We start from the raw sequence: 20,828 nt of genomic DNA on the forward strand, positions 1-20,828 counted from the left end.
CCACCCATCTGTCCATCCATATACCCATGTTTGCCTTCACTGACAACACAGTACTGTATGTGCAAAAGGGTTCATATTTGTTGTCTGTATCTCCCATGTACCTCTTTATGTCTTTCTCATCCTCAATGCTGCCATACTGGTCACTCACATTTGGTACATTGCCCTTCTCTTCACCCAAATCAATACTTATCACTATCTATCTAATCGTATTTCCTCCCCTCCCCCCACCCCCGGTAAACAACAAAGAAAATGTCCTTCTATAGATAAACCTTTCCTTAACTTTTACAGTAATGGACTAATAAAGTATTTGTCCTTTTGTGATTGACTTATTTCACTCAGCATAATGTCCTCCAAGTTCATCCACGTTATGCGGTGTTTTGCAGATTCTGTATTATTCTTTAGAGTTGCATAGTATCCCATTGTGTATATGTACCATAGTTTGGTTATCCATTCCTCATTTGATGGACACCTAGGTTGTTTCTGTCTTTTGGCTATTCTATAGTCTATTTATGCCATATATAAATAGGGGCCCTTAAATTTGCCCCTAGATTTTCCTTGAGGAACTGTACAGTTTTAGGTTTCACATATAAGTCTTTGCTCCATCTGGAGTTCATTTTTTTGTATGGTGTGAGGTACAGAACTTGTTACAACAGTCCATTCTATCTTGCAACTCTCTTAACTTCCTCACCATTTAGAAGTTCTGTGACTACACAGTCTTTTCCCTCTTTTTGTTTGTAGTTGTCCTCACTTGCCAATTGATGTCTCTGGTTCCCTGTTTATAATCTTATAAGCTCATTTTACTTTGGATATGTCCATAGCTGTGGTTTCTGGGTTATGTCATCTCATGTATTAATGGTCGGTTTTTATTTGCTATTTTGGGGTCTCTGTTCAAAGGACTCCCTTTAGTATCTCTTGTACGGTTGGTCTGGTTTTAACAAATTCCCTTAGTTTCTGCTTATCTGGAAATCTCCTAATTTCTCCATCATATTTGAGGGACAATTTTGCTGGGTATACAATTCTTGGTTGAAATTTTTTCTCTTTTAAAGTTTTATATATACCATCCCATTTCCTTCTCACTTGCATGGTTTCTGCTGAGAAATCAGAGTTTATTCTTACTAGTTGTCCTTTGTAGGTAACTTTTTGTTTTTCCTATGTGGCTTTCAGGAACCTGTCTTTGTTTTTGGTTTTGATGAGTTTGATGATGATGTGTCTTGGTGGTTTTCTTTTGGGGTCTATCCTGTTTGGGGTTTGTTGGACTTCTTGAATGAATATGTTCTCACCTTTCATCATTTCAGGGAAGTTCTCCTCCAGCAAATATTGGACAATTTTCTCAGTGATTTTGTTTTTCTCTTCCTGTTCTGGAATTCCAATGGCATGAAAGTTATTCCTTTTAATGGTATCCTACATGAATCTTAGGCTTTCTTCATTTTGTTTTGATTTTTTTTTTTTTTCTGATTGATCTCTTTCCAAAGAAGTATTTAGGTATTTGTCTTCAATCTCATTAATTCTGCCTTCCATTGCATCAATTCTACTCCTTCGCCCTTCCAATGTGTTATCTATTTCTGACAATTCAGTATTAATCGTTTGGATTTCTATCTGTAGATTTTGAATCCTTTCTAATTTTTCATTTATTTTGTCATTTTGTTGTTGTATTTTCTTCCAAAATTCTTCTAAAGTTTTTCTGTGTTTTCTTTTGTCTGTCTCTCAATCCTTTGAAGATACCTAAAGATAATTCTTTTGAATTCCTCATCAGAGAGTTCCAATGCTGCTTCTTCCTCAGGGATGTGTTCTGGGTCTGTATCGTGTTCCTTTGTTTCTACCACTTTATCCTGCTTCTTTGTGTGGACTGTGATGGTCTGTTGTCTCTGAGGCATCGTTTCATTGTTGTATATAGATCTCTGTTAACTATTTGTGAAGAGCAGTCAAGGGTGATTCTGCCTCTTCTTGGTGGTTTTTTATTGTTGGCCCATTGGTGGAGAAGGAGGCAGTGGCTCTCGCTCAGTAAGTGAAGTTGTAGGAAGTGTGGGTGTAGTTGTGTCTTATGGGGACTGTTGTGGTCTCCCACTCAATTAGACGCAAATTGTAATTGAATAACTTTAAAAAACTTGTCGGTCTTGCAGGTCCTGAGTGTCCTTGGGGTTGCTGGAAAGCAGAAGATGTTCATAAGCACCAGTAATCTGCGAGAGAGCTGTCTCTTTAAATATCCAAAATAGTCAAGCCGCTTTTTAAACCTTCAAAATGGCGGCAACCTCTAGACCGGCAAAAGTCCACAGCTTAGCCCACCTTTCTCTTCCCCTTCTCCATTTGTTCCCCAACCACCTTGCACTGTCCTCCGTGCAGTCCCTGGCTAGCAGGGTGATTTTTAGGTTAATTCTTAAGTCCTACCACCACTCAGGAATCTCCAAGCTGTCTGTGCCATTAGGATCACTCAGAACCATTGCCAGACCACAGCTCTGTAAGTCTCCTTTTTTGGTATTTTCACACAAATTCTTCTGCTAGTTGGGGTTGAGTCACTTCTATATCCTTCCCTTCAAGGCTCAAGGGTCCAGGATTGTATTCTGTGTCTGTGTTAATTGGTTTCCCTCTTCTTTGTTGAAGAGGGTCTGTGCAGTCTTTGTGCCTAGTCCGCCATCTTGCTCTTGTTCTGGAAAAGCTTTTTGATGACTAATCTTTTACTTTCAGCATGTTTCCCCTCCAAATATTATGAAGAAAGAGAATCTGTACTCTCTTACATAAGTCTTCTGTTTTGTCTGTGATTCCAACCTTGGACTGAACAAAATGAGGTGAAATACCAGATAGGCCCAAGTAAAGTAGATACCTAAAAGGAACCTTGGAAGATATACATCATGCTAGTATTGTTACGTGCCATCGAGTTGGCTCTGATGCATAATAACACTATGTATAACAGAAAGAAACACTGCCCAGTCCCACATAACCCTTGTAATCCTTGCTATTCATGAGTACTTCATTGCAGCCACTGTATCAATTCATTTTATTGAAGATCTTTCTCTTTTTCACTGACCTGTACTTTAATGACCATGATGTCTTTCTCCAGTGACTGGTCCCTTCTGACAACATGACCAAAGTAGATGAGATGAAATCTGGCCATTCTTGCTTCTAAGAAGCATTCTATACCTTCTCTGAGATAGATTACACACCAGGAAAAAATACTGAACCAAGAGAAAGATTTGTTTTAAACATAGATGAGGGATAGAACAAAATGTAGTTTTCTTTGGACGTTTGCTTATCACATTACACATTTAATTTCTATCCATATTAAGACTGCATGTAAAAGTTAATACATTAAAGAAAACTGATTTTCAAAATGAATTTGTTTTATGTCACCCTATATACACTACTTTGGGCTTTCTCTAGTACTCTTAATATACTATTCACAATACATAATGAGAAATACTGATGACTTTATATTAATATAACTGGGAGATCATCATTGAAAAGATTCTTCTGTGTCAGCCAAAAGGAGTGTCTTCATATTGAAAATACATTAAGGACATATCAAAATTTTTATAGTTCCTTTTTTAAAATATCTTTGCATATGATCAATAATTATATGCTTTAAAGATTCATGAAGTTGTTAGTGTTTATTTCATTTTTAATATTTCTATTTCCATAAAATTTCTTTTTTTTCTTTTATAATTAGATGGCATTATCATAAGGCTTTAGATTTCAAAATGATATTTAATGTTCCAAAATTATTCCTAATACTTTAAAGCAACATTCTGAATATTTAATTATTAATTCCACTTTTTCTCTAATAACCACAATGGACTCAAACATACCAGCCATCATGAAGATGGAACAGGACTGAGCAAATTTTCGTTCTGTTAAACATGAGGTTGCCATGAGTTGGAGCTGATTTAACAGCAACTAATAGTAACAGCACTTGACTGCTAACCAGGAGGCTGGCGGTTCAAACCCACCAGCCACTCCTTGGAAGGAAGGTTGGGCAATCCTACTTCCGTAGTGATAACTGCCTCAGAAACCCAAGGAGGGGTCGCTAGGAGTCGGGGCTGACTCAATGGCAAATAACAACACCAACAACAATAGTAACAATAGGAGCTCTGGTTGCGTAGTGCCTAAGGCACGTGACTGCTAACCAAAAGTTCAAACCCACCAACCACTCCTCGGAAGGAATATGGGGCAATCTATTTCTGTAGTGATACTGCCTGAGAAACCCAAGGAGGGGTCGCTATGAGTCGGGTCTAACTTGACAGCACATAACAACAACAACAACAGTAACAATATTGTACTATATATTTATTTTTTAATTTTCAATTAAGCTGGAATGTATTAAACTAATAAAAACAAACCAAACCCACTGCCATTGAGTGGATTCTAACTAATAACGATCCCCATTAAATTTCTGTGACATTAAATCCTTCTTCTTGTTGTTGTCATGTGCCATCAATTCAGCTCCAACTTCTAGTGACCCTATGTGCAACAGAACAAAACACTGTCCATCCTGTGCCCAGCTCACAATCATTGCTATACCTGAGCCCATCATTGCAGCCACTGCATCAGTCCATCTCATTGAGGGCCTTTCCCTTTTTTGTTGACCCCCACACTTTTCCTAGCATGATATTCTTCTCCAGTGAATGGTCCTTTCTGACCACATGACCAAAGTAGGTGAAATGATGTCTGGCCATTCTTGCTTCCAAGGAACATTCTGGCTGAAATTCTTCCAGGACAGATTTCTTTGTTCTTTTGTTACTCCATGGTACTTTCAATATTCTTCTCCAGCACCACAACTCAAAAACATAAACTCTTCTTCATTGCCCAGTTCTCACATAAGAGGAGATTGATAACATCATGGCTTGGGTTAGGCTTGGGTTACTCTTCAAGGAGACATCTTCACTCTTCAATATTTGAAAGAGGTCTTTTGCAAAATATTTGCCCAGGTCAATATGTCATCTGATGTCTTGACTGCTGCTTCTATTGGTGGTGATTTTGGAAACAAGTGATATGAAATCTTTAACAACTTCAATCTTTTCTCCATTTATTGTGATGCTGCTTGTTGGTCTAGTTGTGGGGTTTTTCATTTTCTTTATGTTGAGATATAATCCAAACTACAAACTGAGGTCATTGACCTTCATCAGTAAGTACTTTAAGTTATCCTCACTTTCAGTAAGCAAAATTATGTCATCTGCATATCTTAGGTTGTTAATGAGTCTTCCTCCAATCCTGATGCCTCACTCTTCTTCATATAGTCGAGCTTCTTTTATTATATTTTCAGCATATATTTTGAGTAACTATGGTGGAAGGATACAACCCTGATGCACTGCTTTCCTGATTTTACATCATGCAGTATCATCTGGTTCTGTTCAAATGACAGCCTCCTGACCTATGTACATGTTCTTCATGAGTACAATTAAGTGTTCTGGAACTTCCTTCCTCTCAATGTTGTTGTGATCCACACAATTAAATGCTTTTGCATAGTCAATAAAACAATAGTACACTTCTTTCTGGTATTCTTTGTTTTCAGCTAACATCTATCTGACGTTCCACATCCTCTTCTGAATCCAGGTTGCATTTCTGGAAGTTTTCTGTCAATATACTGTTGCAAGTATTTTTGAATTGTCTTCAGCAAAATCTTACTTGAGTGTGATATTAATGACATTGTTCAATAATTTTCACATTGTGGGATCACCTTTCTTTAGAATGGGTACAAATATGGACCTCTTCCAGTCTGTTGGCCAGGTAGCTGTCTTCCACATTTCTTGGCATAAACATGTGAGTGCCTCCAGTGTGGCATCCATTTGTTGGAACATCTCACTGGATATTCTGTCAATTCCTGGAACCTTGTTCTTCACTAATTCCTTCAGTGAAGCTTTGACTTCTTCCTTCAATACCATTAGTTTTTGATGTTATACCACCTCCTGAAATGTATGAACACTGACCAATTATTTTTGTTACAGTGACTCTGTATATTCCGTCCATCTTCTTTTGATGTTTCCTGCATCTTTCAATATATTGCCCATAGAATCTTTCAATATTGCAATTCGAGGCTTAAATTTCCTCTTCAGTTCTGTCAGCATGAGAAATGCTGAGCATGTGCTTCACTTTCAGCTTTACAACTCCATGTCTTTGCACATTTCATTATAATAACTGACTTTGTCTTTTCAAGCTGCTCTTTGGAATCTTCAATTTAGCTCTACTATCTTGCCATTTAGGAGCTCTGGTAGCATAGTGCCTAAGGCACTTGACTGCTCACCAGAAGGCTGGCAGTTCAAACCCACCAGCCACTCCTCAGAAGGAAGGTTGGGCAATCCTACTTCCATAGTGATACTGCCTCGGAAACCCAAGGAGGGGTCGCTATGAGTCGGGGCCGACTCGACTGCAAAACAACAACAACAACATCTTGTCATTTCTTCCATTTGCTTTAGCTACTCTGTTCAAGGAAAAATTTCAGAGTCTCTTCTGAATTCATTCTGGTCTTTTCTTCCTTTCTTTTTAATGACCATTTGCTTCCTCCATGGATGATGTTCTTGATGTCATCCCATAATCCATCTGGTTTTTGGTCATTGGTGTTCAATGCATCAAATATATTCTTTAGATGGTCTCTAAATTCAAGAGGGATATATTCAAGATCATATTTTGGCTCTCATGGATTTGTTTTTGTCTTCATCTTCAACTTGAACGTGCATAGGAGCAGTTGACAGTCTGTTCCACAATCAGTTCCTGGCCTTGTTGTGGATAAAGATACTAAGCTTTTCCATCACCTCTTTCCACAAATGTACTCAATCTGATTCCTGTGTACTCTATCTGGTGAAGATCATGTGTATAGCTGTTGTTTTTGTTGTTGATAAAATATATTTGCAATTAATAAGTAATTTCTAAGCAAAATTCTATCATGTGATCTCCAGCATTATTTCTATCACCAAGGACATATTTCCCAATTATCAGTGATTCTTCTTCATTTCCAACTTTTGACTTACAATCACCAATGATAATCAACACATCTTGATCGTGCATTTGGTCAATTTCATACTGCAGAATTTGGTAGAAATCTTCAATTTCCTCATGTTTGGCTTTGGTGGTTGATGCATAGATTTGAATAATAGTAGTATTAACTACTCTGCTTTGTAGGAGTATAGAGTTATCTTATCACTGATAGCATTGTACTCAGGATAGATCTTGAAACATTCTTTGTGATAATGAATGCCACGCCATTCCTCAATTTGTCATTCCTACCATAGTAGGTCATATGGTTGTCTGATCAAAATGGCCAAAAGCAGTCCATTTCAGCTCACTAATACGTAGGATATCAATCTTTATGCATTCCATTTCATTTTTGGTAACTTCAGATTTTCCTAGATTCATACTTCATACAGTCCATGTTTTAATTATTAATGGATGTTTGTAGCTGTTTCTTTTCATTTTGAGTCATGCCACATCAGCAAATGGAGGTTCTGAAAGCTTTACTGCATCCCCATCATGAAGGTTGGCTCTACTCTGTGGAGGCACCTCTTCCCCAGTCATATTGTGAGTGCCTTCCAACCTGAAATGATCATCTTCTGGCACTATATTGTACAATGTTTCAGGGCTCTTCAAAGTTTTCCAGTAATATATCAGACAATATTTCAGTGCTACTCATAAGATTTTCACTGTCCAATTCTTTGAAAAGTGGATGGCCCCTTCCTTCTTTGGATTCTGTCTTAGTCTGGAAGCTTTGCTCAATCTGTCCACCATTGGTGACTCTGCTGGTATTTTAAATGTCTGTGGCATAGCCTCCAACCTCACAGCAACATACAAGCCACCACAGTGAGACAAACTGACAAATAAATCGTGGAGTAAATGCTTATGAAGTAGATTTCCCGTCTTCCTTTTGCTGAGCAACTGGTAGGTTTGAACAGCCATCACTCTCTAGTTAGCAGTCAAACACCGTAGGAACTGAGTCACCAGATCTCCTTGATATTAAACTAGACTCTTTTATATCCTTACCAAGTTCATTTTACATATTAAATGGTCTAATAGATAAACAAGTTTAAATAAGGAAAAAACTAATACAAAGCACTTAAACTTTGCATAGGTTAAATATATGATTTTATATTTACATAGCAGTATAAAGGGGTACAGTTTAACTTTCTACAATACAAAACACAGCACTGAGAGAAGTTAAGAAAGTTAAGAAATATATTAATACAAATCTTTAAAGAAATATGAAAAATAGAATTAGGAGTGAACAATGGATTTTGAGAAAGATGGACCAAAAAAAAAAAAAAAAATCACTGCCTTCAAAGTCAGATCCGACTCAGTGCCAACACTCCTTGGGTTTCTGAGGCAGTATCACTGCAGATTAGATTGTCCAATCATCCTTCCCAGGAGTGTCTGGTAATTTTGAACTACCAGCCTTCTGGTTAGCAGTCAAATGCCTTAGGCAAGAAGGGAAATTTTAAAAAGGCACTAAAATAATCCTATTTTTTTTTGTTTGTTTGTTTACCAAATTTAGGAAAGGAAGAATGGAAAGATGCAAGGTTTGAAATAATAGTAGCTTAAAATTTTCTAAAAGAGAAGGAAGACATTAAGTTTCATATTCATGAAATCTAACAACACAAAAATGTTGCATATTTAATCTTTTAAGCTTCAATAATTATTATATATATATTTATGTTCCTTTCACCATTTTTAAATTATTTTCTAAATGTTGACTTATTTCATCAATAAGCAGTGATCTAACATGTAAATGTATCATCATCTACAATATATACTTTCTCATTTCAAGTTAAAGATCTATAGGATTATAAAAGCATATTCACTGAAAATTGTAGTATAATGGGATATAATAGCTGCAATCTGAAATATAGTTTGTTTAAGTTAATCCTTACCAAACACCATTTGATTGGAAGGAGAATTATTATTATCAATGTTCAATTTTTTTTTAAGGAAAATGGCATAGACATTTAGGTGACTTGATTAACTAATAAAGCATTAAATCATCCTAAAGATGCTAATAATAACTCCAATTTTTGTTTTTTTCATTCTACATGAAATATAATGGAAATAATTTACATTTATGGACCATGTACCTTGCAATATCCCAAAGACTTTCAGACAGTTTTCTTTTAAAATGCAAAAATTGGTGATCAAGATAAAAAAAAGCTTTTTTTTTTTTTTTACTCTGTTGTTGTTGTTGTTATATGCCGTCCAGTTGGCCCCAACTCGTAATGACCCCTCCTTGGGTTATTGAGGCAGTATCAATCACTGTGGAAGTAGATTGCCCAACCTTCCTTCCGAGGAGTGGTTGGTGGGTTTGACCTTCCAGCCTTCTTGTTAGCAGTAAATATTATTGGAAGGACATTCAGTTTTTTAGATTTATGTAAAAAGTATTAAGTTAATATCACTACGAGTTGGTGGATATAACCCTAATAACTAAAATATTTTGCTATTTTACTGGCTAAATTAGTAATTGGGGGGAAAAAAAAAAAAAAAAAAAAACTCATTGCCGTCCAGCTGGATCCAACACATAGTGACACCTCCTTGGGTTTCCAAGGCAGTATCACGGTGGAAGTAGATTGCCCAATCTTCCTTCTATGGAGTGGCTGGTGGGTTTGAACTGCCAGCCTTCTGGTTAGCAGTCAAGTACCTTAGGCACTATGGCACCAAAGCTCCCAGTAATTTAAAAATTAATTTTAAATTCAGAATGGCTAAGCATGTCTGTTGTTAAATTCAATGTACTTGAAAAGTGAAAAAGAGGGGGAAAAAAAACTGTACTTTTGATGCTTGCTACCTGCTAGGTAGATTCATGGAAATACACAATCATACCTGCTTATTGACTGATCCCATCCAAAGCACATCTTTACTTTCTCAAGTCATTTGCAGAACCACCTAGCACGAGCACAAATTCTTTTACTTTTACTTAGACAACCAGTATTTCCCAAAGAAATATGGTTTCTTTCACGGCAAGGAGTAGTAAACCCAACTTGTTCAGTTATAAGCATGTTTTCGTGTTCTTGGGCTTAGCTGTCATGTACTGATAATTGGTTGGATGTGACGATGCATATTAAATATGAGATCACACTTATTGATGATTTATTGATTATTGATGATCCTTTCACTGTCTTTTTTCTTTCCTACTATTAATCTTGAATGGGAGGTAGAAATGATGAAGCGAAAGAGCTGAACAGAAATTTCAAAAGACAGCTCAAGAAGACAAAGTGAAGTATTATAATGAAGTGTGCAAAGACCTGGAGTTAGAAAACCAAAAGGGAAGAACATACTCAGCATTTCTTAAGCTGAATGAACTGACAAAAAAAAAAAAAAAAAAGAAAAAATCAAGCCTCCAGTAGCAATACTGAAGGAATCTATGGGTAAAAAATTGATTTATGTAAGAAGTATCAAAAGAAGATGGAACCAATACATAGAGTCACTGTAGCAAAAAGAATTGCTCAATATTCAACTATTTCAGGAGGTAGAACCAATGACATTGAAGGAAGAAGTTCAAGCTGTTTTTCACTGAATTGTGAAAAACAAGGCTCCAGGAATTGACAGGACATTAAAATGTTTCACTAAATAGATGCAGTGCTACAGACACTTACTCATTTATTCCAAGAAATTTGGAAGAGAGCAACCTGACCAACTGACTAGAAGAGATAAGTGTCTGTGCTCATTCCAAAGAAAGGTGATGCAACATGAACAAATTATCGAACATTATAATTAATGTCATATACAAGTAAGATTTTGCTGAAGATAATTAAATGGTTGCAGAAGTATTCTGACAAGGAATTTTCAGAAATGCAAGCTGGATTCAAAAGAGGATATGAAATGAGGGATATCATTGCTGAAGTCAGATGAAACTTAGCTAAAAGAAAAAGATTCCAGAAAGATGTTTACCTGTATTTTATGGAGTATGCAAAATCATTCCACTTTTTGGATTGTAACCAATTATGGATAACGTTGCAAAGAATGGGGGAAAAAAAAAAAAAGAAAGAAAATCCTCACAACTGGACCAATAAGCAACATCACGATAAATGGAAAAAAGATTGACGTTGTCAGGGATTTCCTTTTACTTGAATCCACAATCAACATTTACAGAAATGGCAGCCAAGAAATCAGATCTTGTACAGCACTGGCAAATGTGCTGCAAAAGGACTCCTTAAAGTGTTAAGATGCAAAGATGTCACTCTGAAGACTAAAGTGGGCCTAACCCACATCATGTATTTTCCATAGCTTCATATGCATGTGAAATCTGGATAATAAATAAGAAAAACCAAAAAACAGATGGCTTTAAATTGTGATGTTGATGAAGAACACTGAAAATATCATGGACTACCAGAAGGAACAAATCTTTGCTGGAAGAAGGGCAGCCTGAATCTTCCTTGGAAGCGAGAATGGCCAATCTTCGTCTCTCCTACTTTGATCACATTGTCAGAAGGTACCATTCCCTAGAGAAGGATATCATACTTGGTAAAGTAGAGGGTCATCAATGGAATATCCTCAGTGAGATGAATTGACTTGGGCTGCAACAGTGGGCTCAAATACAGCACGGATTAATGATGTGAGGATGATTTAGGCAGTGCTTTGTTCTGTTGTACATAGTTTTGTTATGAGTTGGAGCCGGCTTGATGGCACCTAACAACAGCAACAACAACAACAGCAACACTATCAATTAATACCTCACATACACACTGATGTAAACAAACAAAACAAATAGCATAAAAAATTCCATAAAACTAGAGCCTTACAATGTCCCAAACTGTATTCTTCTACTATGTTATTAGGTGCTGTGGAGTTGGTTCCAACTCATAGAAACACTACACACAACTAAACAAAACACTGCCTGGTCCTGCATCATCCTCACCATTGTCTTCTTGCCTGATGCCATAATTCAGCCACCGGGTCAGTCCATATCATTGTGGGTCTTTCCCTTTTTCACTGACACTCCAATTTACCAAGTATGATTTAGATCCTTCTCCAGGCATTCATCCCTTCTAACAACAAGATCAAAATATCAGAGACCAAATCTCACCATTCTTGCTTCTAAGGAGCATTCTGGCTTTATTTCCTCAAAGACAGATTTGTTCTTCCTTCTAGTAGTCCATGGTATTCAATATTCTTTGTCAATACCACAGTCAAATGCATCCATTCTTCTGTGGTTTCCTTTATTCATTGTCCAGCTCTCAAATGCATATGTGGCTATTGAAAATGCCATGGTTTGGGTCAGGTGCACCTTAATCTTCAAAATTACATCTTTGTTCTTTAACACTTTAAAGAAGTCCTTTGCAGCCAATCTGCCGAGTACAATATGTCATTTGATTTCTTTACAGCGACTTCAATGGGCCTTAATTGTGGGTCTAAATAAAATGAAATCCTTGACACCTACAATCTTTTCTCCAATATTATAGTGTTGCTTATTGGTCTAGTTGTGAGGATTTGTGTTTTCTTTATTTTGAGGTTCAATCCATAGTATAGGCTATAGTCTTTGGTCTTCATCAGTAAGTATTTCAAGTTATCTTTACTTTCAGCAAGCAAAGTTGTGCCATTTGTATATTTGAGGTTGTTAACAAGTCTTCTTCCAGTCCCAATGCCATATACTTCTTCATATAATCCAGTTTCTCAGTATTTGCTCAGCATACAGGTTAAATAAGTATACAATCTTGACACACACCTTTCCTGGTTTTAAACCATGCAGTGTCCCTTTGTTCTGTTCCAAGGACTGCCTCTTTGTCCATGTCATGTTCCACACAAGTATGGTTACATGTTGTGGAATTCCCATTCTTCTCGATGTTATTCATAATTTGCTATAATCCACACAGTGAAGTGCCTTTTCATAGTGAATAAAACACAGGTAAACATCTTTCTGGTATTCTTTTCTTTAAGCCAAGATATATCTGCCATCAGCATTGTTATCCCATATTCCATGTCTTCTTCTGAATCTAGTTTGAATTTCTGGTAGTACTCTATCGATATACTGTTGCCACAGGTTTGAATTATCTTCAGCCAAATTTTACTTATATGCAATAATAACTGTCTATATTTTGATTTTTTATTGCCAACTTCAATTCATTTGTAAAATAAATACATAGTTGATTTTGACTCATAGACACACTACAGGACAGAGTAGAACTCTCCCATAGAGTTTCAAAGGCTGTAAATCTTTATGGAAGCAGACGACTTCATCTTTCTGTCATGGAGCAGCTGGTAGGTTCAAACCACTGACATCTGGTTATAGATGAATGCCTTAGTCACAGTACCATCAGAGTGCCTTCACAATAAAATAAAATAAAATAAAAAATGACAAAAACAAACCCACTGCCATTGAGTCTATTCCGTTTCATGGCGACCCCCTTCTGGTTTCCGATATGTTAAATCTTTACAGAAGTAGATTGCCCAATCTTCCTTTCATGGAGTGGCTGGTGGGTTTGAACTGCCAACCTTCTGGTTAGCTGTCAAATGCCTTACGCATTATGCCACCAGAGATCCCTTTCACAATATAAACAGTCATAAATAATTAACTTTGTTTCTCACCAAAGTATCTTATTTAAAAAAAAGTTAATTTATATAGTTTTTTTAAAATACTTCAATTGGATAATTAATGAAACTTTCCACTTCAAACAATAACACATTTTATTAATATGGATTTGAAAAAGAATAACTGTATCTGTGATCGCTCATTACATATGATGAATATTTTATTATATAGAATCATCTATTTTGTTTAAGTTTTAAAGTCATATTGGTGTATACTTTTACTTAATGATTCACTCAAAGTTATTATTATTATTAATATTGCACAGCTAAGAAAATGACTTTGCATAAAGACCCAAGGTGAAATATGTTACAATAGAAAGGAAAGTATTTTATGTATGTAGTTTTCTTAAAGGCTTGTTTCTGCCTGGAAATTTTGTGTGGAAGAATGTGCTATTTCTTCCAGTGATTTCTATTTATCATTGAGCTGTGGGACACCAGCGGCAATTTAGGGAAGAATAATGCCCTACAGGTTAGAGACCAACAGCAGGAGTTGCTCCCATAAAGACAAATGTTCTAAAGATTTATCTGTTTACCTACATAATTTTTCTGTCTTTAGGATGCCTAGGGATTTCTGTGCAGCATTTGCTACCGATTTGTAAGATACTGTGCTCTGGATAGGAAAAATGGAATGTTAGACTTCTCTCATTGAAAATATCTCATTTTATAGACATTTAGGGAGTAGCAAAACATATTTTCTCATAAAGAAGTTGGTGAATTTCAAAATGAAATCACTAAAAGTTAAATACCCCTGAGTATCTATCATATATATATATATATATATATATATTTTTTTTTTTTTTTCAACAGTGTGCCAAGGTAAATAATACACTAACACATATAATGTGTGGTACAATACATTAACAAAATAGTGGGAGATGGGATAATTTGTATGGTTGGCAAAAGACAGTATAGCATGTGAATTACTTGTGTAAATATATGATAAGTACATTAATGATTTTATTCTGAATGGAAATAATGAGAGAATATCATACTTGATATCTCAGTGAGCATTCAAAATTAAAATTAAAAAAGTCTTACTTTTTATACTTGTAAAACATACAAGTTGAAATACATAGTACTTTTTTTAAAAAAAATGTGATATATAATTATGTAAGACACTAATCCTATTAGAGAAAACTGTTTTAAATAATCAACATTAAATCATAACTATTTTATACATTTTTTAAAAAGAACTAAAAAATTATCCAGAAAATTGTGGACATTCAAAATGTCATACTATAATGTTAATACTCACCTGTTAATAAAATTTCAAGTATTAATATATAGCTGATTTTAGTACTGAGATATCAATATCTTCTAAGAGTAGGTTTTAATGGCTCATTTAATCCTCATAGAAGTGATGTGAAAAGTGGTCTTTCCTTACTCTAATGTCACAGATCAGGAATGAGGACATGGATAGTTTATTTTGTTTATAGCTAATGCAGTTCTTTAAAAATAATGCTGTAAAAATCTACCACTTTATAGGCAGTCCTTTCTGAAAAAAAAATGGGGGATTTATATTTTAATGTGGATTTACAAAAGGAACTTCTCTATTTTCATGTTTGTCTATTTTGAGTCAATTTAGCTATTATCTCCACAGTAAAAAATGATCTATTGGATCATTCTTAGATGGACGATGCAGCAGAGAATAAAGAAAAAATTCTAATAAAGAAACTATTTTTCTCTCTCTGTTTTATTCAGTCTGATCCTCTCAAAAATTTATTATGGAAAAGATGATTTCTCCACAGTAGAGTAGCATCCTCACTGAGTGGAAAGTTGTTTACAAGTCCACATTCCTAGATTTGATGGCATATGTGAGGCATTTTATGCTCCATGGAAGAAAGGCCTGATGTGCACTGGAGGTAATATTATGGTTATTATACCCAGGGCACTTGTTTAAGAATCTATCTTTAAACAACTTCAAGGCCCATTTAAAACTCAGTTTAGCTAAGAACTTACTTGCAATTTAACTTAAGAATACGCAAGTCACCAGTGTACTATTTTAATGGTGTATTCCTGATTCAACCTACACATAATATTGACATCTATAAATAGTTCAAAGACATGTAAAATTAGATTTGTAGAAGGTTAAATGAATCAAAAGATACTATCATCAAAAAGAGAATTAATCATTGTGAATTAGGTTCTTAAACTTAAAGAAACTTATAGCTCAAGCTATTTCCTTTGTATACTGTAGCCATGACAAATTTAAAAACGCAATTTGGAAATATTCCCTTTAACTGAAATAATGCTTTTAAGTTGGAATCCATTACTAAGAACCAGGAATTTGTAAACTAGACCATAAAACAAAATATATTGCATATGCTTTCACAGATTGTTTGCTTTTGTCTTCTACTGAAGTAGATCTACAGCTTAATTCAGATTCTCAGTACTGAAATATTTATATTCATGAATATATATGAAAGATTTCCTCATGGCAAGCATTACTGTTTACTAGATCAGTAATTGTGAATTAACATCCCTGTTCCCCTTTTGTTGTTGTTGATAGTTGCTGTTGAATCAGCTTTAACTCATAATGAGCCTATGAATAACAGAACGGAAAATCGCCCAGTCCTATGACATTCTCACAGTCATTGATATATTTGAGTCCACTGTTGCAATCATGTGCCAATCCATTTCATGGACTATATTGTTCATTTTTGCTGACTCTTTTTACAACACCAAATATGATGTTGTTTTATAGGAATTGGTCTTTCCTAGTGATGTGAGCAAAAGAAGCAAGAAGAAGTCTTACCATCTTCTGTTCTACGGAGTATGTGGTTGCACATCCTCCAAGCCTGATTTTTCCTTTGACAGTCCTGGGTATTCCAATAATTTTTGCCAATGCCAAAGTTCAAATGCATTATTTCTACTGTTTTCCATATCTAGCTTTCACATGCACATGAGGCAATTGAACATACCATGGTTTGGGTGAGGTACATGTTGTTGTTGTTGTTGTTAGGTGCTGTTAATTTGTCTCTGACTCAAAGAGACCCTATGTATAGTAGAATGAAACACTTCCCTGTCCTGTGCCAGCTTCATGATCCTTCCTAAACCTGAACCCATCATTGCAGCCACTGTGTCAATCCATCTCATTGTGGGCCTGACCCTTCCTTGCTGACCCTCCACTTTACCAAGCATGATATCCTCCAGGGAATGGTTCCTTCTGATGACATGACAAAAGTTGTTGTTGTTAGGTGCTGTAGAGTCATCTCCAAATCATAGTGACCCTATGCACAGCAGAACGAAACATTGCCTGGTCCAGTGTCGGCTTCATGATCCTCGCTAAACCTGACTCCCATCACTGCAGCCACTGAATCAATCCATCTCATTAAGGGCCTTCCTCTTCTTTGTTGACCCTTCACTTTGCCAAGCATAATATCCTTCTCCAGAGAGTGGTTCCTTCTGACAACATGATCAAAGTAGATGAGATGAAGCCTGGCCATTCTGGCTTCCAAGGAGCATTCCAGCTGCACTTCCTCAAAGACAGATTGGTTAGTCCTTTGAGCAGACCATGGTACTCTTAGCATTCTTCTCCAACACCACAACTCAAAAACATCAACTCTTCTTTGGTCTTCCTTATTCATTGTTCAGCTCTCATATGCATAAGAGGTGATTGAAAATACTATGATTTGGGTTAGGTGCACACTAGTCTTCAAGGAGACACCTTTGTTTTTCATCACTTGAAGGAGGTCCTTTGCAGCAGATTTGCCCAATGCAATATCTCATCTGATATGGTGACTGCTGCTTCCATTGATGTTGATTATACAGCCAAGTAATATGAAATCTTTGACAACTTCAATATTTTCTCCATCCACCATGAAGCTGTTTATTGGAACGTTGTGAGGATTTTTGTTTTCTTTATATTGAGGTGTAATGCATACTGCAGACTGTAGTCTTTAATCTTCATCTGTAAGTTCTTCAAGTCATCCTCACTTTCAGCAAGCAAAATCGTGTCATTTGTGTATCTCAGATTGTTGGAGTCTTCCTCTAATCCTGATGCTTCATCTAATACAGTTTCTTGGATTATTTGCTCAACATACAAGTTGAATAAGTATAGTGAAAGGATGCAACCTTGACACACTCCCTTCTTGATTTTGAACCATTTAAGTATCCCCTTGTTCTGTTTGAATGACAGCCTCTAGATACAGGTTCCTCAAGAGTACAATCAAGTGTTCTGGAATTCCCATTCTTCTCAATAATTTGTTATGTTTCACACAAATGAATTCTTTTGCATAGTCAATAAAACATAAATAAACATCTTTCTGGTATTCTTTGCTTTCAGCTAACTTCCATCTGAAATCAGCAATGATTTCCCTCGTTCCATGTTCTCTTCTGAACCCAGCTTGCCTATCTGGAAGCTCTTTGTCAATATACTGCACAACCATTTTTAAATTATCTTCAAGTTAAGATTTTACTTGTTTGCAATGCTAATGATATTGTCTGATAATTTCCACATTGTATGGGATCACCTTTCTTTGGAATAAGTACAAATATGGCTCTCTTCCAGTCAATTGCCCAGGTAGCTGTCTTCCAAGTCTCTTGGCATAGCTGAGTGAGTACCTTCAGTGTGTCATCCGTTTGTTGAAGCATCTCAATGGGTAGTCTGTCAGTTTCTGGAGTCTTGTTTTTCACAACTTCCCTCAGTGCAGCTTTGAATTCTTCCTTCAATACCATTGATTATTGATCATATGTCATCTCCTGAAATGGATGAACATTGACCAAGGCTTTTTGGTGAAGTGATTCTGTATATTCCTTCCATCTTCTTTTGATGTTACTGCATCATTCAATATTTTGCCCAAAGAATCTTTCAATACTGCAACTCGAGGCTTATTTTTTTCCTCCATTCTTTCAGTTGAGATGTGCTGAGCATGTTCTTCCCTTTTGTTTTTCTAACTCCAGGTCTTTGCCCATTTCATTATAGTAATGACTTTGTCTTCTCAAGCTGCTGTTTGAGATCTTCCATTCAGCTCTTTTATCTTGTCATTTCTTTCATTTGCTTTAGCTACTCTCCTCTCAAGGGCAAGTTTCAGAGTCTCTTTGGACATTCATTTTGGTCTTTTCTTCCTTTCTTTTCTTTTTAATGACTTCTTGCTTTCTTCATGGATGAAGTTCTTAATGTTATCCCACAATTCCTCTGGTTTTCAGTCATTGGTGCTCAATGCATCAAATCTATTCTTTAAATGTTCTCTAAATTCAAGAGGGTAATTATCAAGTTCATACTTTGGCTCTCATGGACTTGTTTTAATTATCTTCAACTTCATCTTGAATATGCATATGAGCAGTTAATGGTCTATTCCACAATCAGCACGTGACCTTGTTTTGGCCAAATATATCAAACTTCTCCATCGCCTCTTGACACAGATGTAGTCAATCTGATTCTTTTGTATTCCCTCTAGTGAAGTCAAGTGTATAGTCATTGCTTATGTTTTTGAAAACAAGTATTTTCAATGCATAAGTTTTTGATCTTGCAAAATTTTATCATGTGATCTCCAGCATTGTTTCTATCACTGAGGCCATATTTTCCAACTACCTATAACACTTCTTTGTTTCTAACTTTTGCATTCCAGTTACCAGTGATAATTAACACATCTTGATCTTATGTTTGATCAATTTCAGACTGCAGAAGTTGGTAGAAATCTTCAATATCCTCATCTTTGGCTTTGGTGGTTGGTACACAAATTTGGATATAGTAGTATTAACTGGTGCTCCTTGTAGGCATATGGATATTATCCTATCACTGACAGCATGGTACTTCAGGAAACATCTTGAAACAGTCTTTGTGACAATGAATGCATACCATTCATCATTATGAGGTTCATAATAGTCATCAAAGTGACATCTTTACATTTTCACACTTTAAAGAGGTCTCTTGCAGCATATGTTTCCAACGCAGCACATTCTTTTAGTCTTGACCATTACTTTAATGAAAATTGATTGTTGATTCAAGTATAATAAAATCCTGGACAAGTTAATTTCTTCACCACTTATCATAACCCCTAGAAGACCTAATTTTAAAAATATATATGTATATTTTGCTTTCCAAAGTCATTAAATACTGAATGACTTCTTAACTCCAAACTACATGTGTTAAGTAAAAATTGGAAGCGGTACCACAGATGGGTATTGAAATTGATCTTATGTATTCTTTTGCATCCAAGACTATGACCTATTGACTATATAATTTTTAATTTGAAGGCTACTTACAATTCTATATAATGTGTCTATATATTATGCTGTATAATATATCTCTTTTTCGCTTGGTCTATCCAAATATGTATTACGTATTATGTGTCAGGTATAGGACACAATTGCCAACCAGGCCCATACCTCCAGTTCATATTGAACATACATATTAAATAATTCTAAAAATAAATAAAACCCAAACTCACTGTCATAAAGTCAACTTGACTCATCGCATACCCTCTTTGGTTTCCAAGGTGGTATTTCTAGGGAGTGATAGCCAAATCTTCTTTTCGGGGATGACTAGGGGGTTTAAAATAAGATAAAGGATAAATACAGAATTTTATCATTGTGTATATAATAAATGCTGAGCAAGCAAAATAAAATAAAATAAAACAAAAAACTGTTGCCTTCAAGTCAGTTCTGACTCATGGCAACCCTATAGGACAGAGTAGAACTGTCTCATAGGGTTTCCAGTATAAAGAAGAATGTGGCATAAGGATTGTAAGAACATTAATTAATAACCTGCAATATTCAGATAACACAACCTTCCTTGCTGAAAGCAAAGTAGATTTGAAGCACTTACTGATGAGGATCAAAGACTACAAGCTTCAGTATGGATTACACCTCAATATAAAGAAAACAAAAACCTTCACAACTGGGCCAATAAACAGCATCATGATAAAGGGAGAAAATATTGAAGTTGTCAAGGATTTCATTTTACTTGAATTCACAGTCAATGCCCACAGAAGCAGCAATCAAGAAAGCAAACGATACATTTCATTGTGCAAATCTACTATTTCAGTTGCCTCATATGCTTGTCGAAGCTTGACAATGAATAAAGAAAACCAAAGAAGAATTGATGTATTTGAATTGGGGTGTAGAAAGAATATTGAATATACCATGTTGTTGTTGTTGTTGTTAAGTGCTGTCGAGTTGTTTCCGACTCATAGCGACCCCATGCACAGCAGAACGAAACACTGCCAGATCCCGCACCAGCCCCACAATCCCTGCTATACTTGAGCCCATCATCACAGCCACTGTATCAATCCATCTCGTTGAAGGACTCCCCCTCTTTCATTGACCCTCCACCCTACCAAGCATGACATCCTTCTCCAGGGAATGGTCCCTTCTTACAACATGGCTAAATAGGTGAG

This window comes from Orycteropus afer, unplaced genomic scaffold (assembly GCF_000298275.1).
Source record: "Orycteropus afer afer isolate SDZICR_OR568_19922 unplaced genomic scaffold, OryAfe1.0 scaffold00073, whole genome shotgun sequence".
In the NCBI taxonomy this organism is placed as follows: domain Eukaryota; kingdom Metazoa; phylum Chordata; class Mammalia; order Tubulidentata; family Orycteropodidae; genus Orycteropus; species Orycteropus afer.